Raw genomic sequence first — 2,500 nt, forward strand, 5'->3', positions numbered from 1 at the left:
TTATTAGATTTAAATGGTATTTACCAGTACAGACACAAACACACACACGCACGCACACACACACACACACACACACACACAAATATTTGACCTCACATACATTAGTGCAGTGAGTGGCTGAATATGATGGTGTGTATAAGAAAGTATGGTGGTTTTTAAGGGGGGTCAAGTATGAGTAATGGCTGTACCGTCCTCTCATACAAACACCACATACACTCTACAGGTAACCTATGTACACAATCTTCCACTTTAAAACACTTGGGTGCTTTTGACCTGCACTGACGCAAAATAATTGAGAAAAAAATGTTGGATCTGCCAGGAAAACACACACACACACACACACACACCTGTAATTGCCAGTCTACATAAGCGAAGCGTTCGATCTTAATTGTGTTTTGAGTAAATAACATCTTGCGAGTGGTCACAGTTGGTGAAGTACAATGCAAACATCCTGTCTTGGCAACACACTAAGCACATTATTTCTGTGCATATTTCCAAAATAAATACCTCACCATTACACAGCGCTGGTGTACACACACAGTCTTAAAGACAACCAACATAATACATAGTTTCAAAGCTCTGACTTGAGGCAGTCCATTTTTTCCCCATTGAGAATAGATTTATTTTCAGCTGTCATACTTTTGTCACTGGCAAGATTTTTTTTGATCAAAAGTTGTGGGGCACTAAGAGGAGTTTTTGAAACAAATGCATTTGGAAAATTCTTTGATGAAAGTAAAGTTTCAATAATCTAATCTTGTCAATGACTACAATTAAGCAATATGGCACTTGTGATCATAGCTTTAGTAAAAGATATCTCTACGGCTATAATTTGGCCATAGGTAAATGTTACCAAGTGCACCCACAGACTGTTTATACAACAGTTGTACTACCAAATAATCGAGTTTAAAGACATCAAATTGTGTTTCCTTTTATTTATTTATTTTTATTTTTTCATTTGAAATTCATTCATCCTCATCCCCCTAAAAATAGTTCCAATCGTAGTCTCTGTTGCCAAACAACGCAAAATATAACGCAAAATATAAGTTCAGTGAGAGAGGCTATATGTGCTCAATAAGTTGTATACTTGCTTGTCTATAAGTTACATACAATTTACTTTACACTATGAATGTAACGTTACGTCAGACAATTCTATGCAAGATGCAGAGTGATTTAGCCGTTAGGAGTGAGAGTGGGGATGTCCTGGGATACTGACACAGAGGGCTGGATGTATTAACGCTTTTACGCCCACGTAAGGGGTATTTTCTTCGCAACGTTTGTGTAAAAACATGCCGTGATATGTACTAACAGGTCGCACATATACCCACAGGCCAGTAAAAGTGCAGACTGCCTGTTGCAGGAGCTGAGAATGGCAAATTGCATTTTTCCATGTCATCCTTTTCATTCATAGGAGGGTCAGGGGAAAGTGGGGGTTTCGTGTACAAAAAAATGGGAGGCGAAGCGCACCGTATTCCCCAATATGTACGAAAACTGAATGAAAACGCACGTCTGTTTTACGGTGAAATATTTCCGCCTTGTAAAAGTGTCCAAATTGCAGTTAAATGTGTCAGTAAGAGAAACATTCAAAAACAACAGAATCACTATTTATACTTTTCATAACACCAGTTTTGCTTTTTTTGTCTTGATGTCAAATGCAACCTTAACTTTCGCTGGCCTTTCTAATGTCTTACTTTCACATCATCCACTTAAACTTTCCTACTTGCTAGATGTGTGTGCGTGTGTTAAATCTGTCATAGCCTATGTGCACAAGTAGTTTGGGTAGAACTACTGCTCTTCAGTCTTCATGATCTCCTTGCTTGTTGACATCTTATTATAGTGTATTTCATGATCGCTAAACGTTTGATTCCTTTTAATGTTGTCATCATTTCACTTCATTCAATTGGGCTTGTGATTGAAGTATGCGTTCAGATGTGAACGTTCGCAAATTGCGATAGGGGGTGGAGAAAGTCGTTGATTACCCGATGACCTACAGGTACTGTATGATAAATAGCACGTAAACTGAAGATCCACTGCATTCGCTTTCTGCGGTTTGGCCAATTGCGTTGATAATGCTACGTTTGCAAATGTACGTACACCTGGCTCTGAGAGAGCTTTTGGTCTGAAGAACCATATCCCACACGAAGGTTCTTCCATGGTTTTATGTGAAACCACAACTCACTCTACTACGGACCCTCTGCAGATGAAGATCCCCCAGCAGAACTGTTCTACAGTCCGACGCTATCTAGTCTGACCAGAACTGGGTTGGTCTTTTTTTTTATTACATTGTTTTTTTTCTACACTAGCAATAGACCCAAACGGCCCTTACACTCCAACGCCGAGACAAATTGTCCAGACAGAAACAACAAACTTCATTTATGTTTTTATCTCGTTCTGAAACAAAGAAGCAGTGCTCTTGTTTTACTTGTGCTGTGCCAACAAAGCTAGAGCACTCTCTCACACTGGTCAGTCAGGCACGCACGCACGCACACACACACACACACAC

This window comes from Alosa sapidissima, chromosome 16, assembly GCF_018492685.1.
Source record: "Alosa sapidissima isolate fAloSap1 chromosome 16, fAloSap1.pri, whole genome shotgun sequence".
In the NCBI taxonomy this organism is placed as follows: domain Eukaryota; kingdom Metazoa; phylum Chordata; class Actinopteri; order Clupeiformes; family Clupeidae; genus Alosa; species Alosa sapidissima.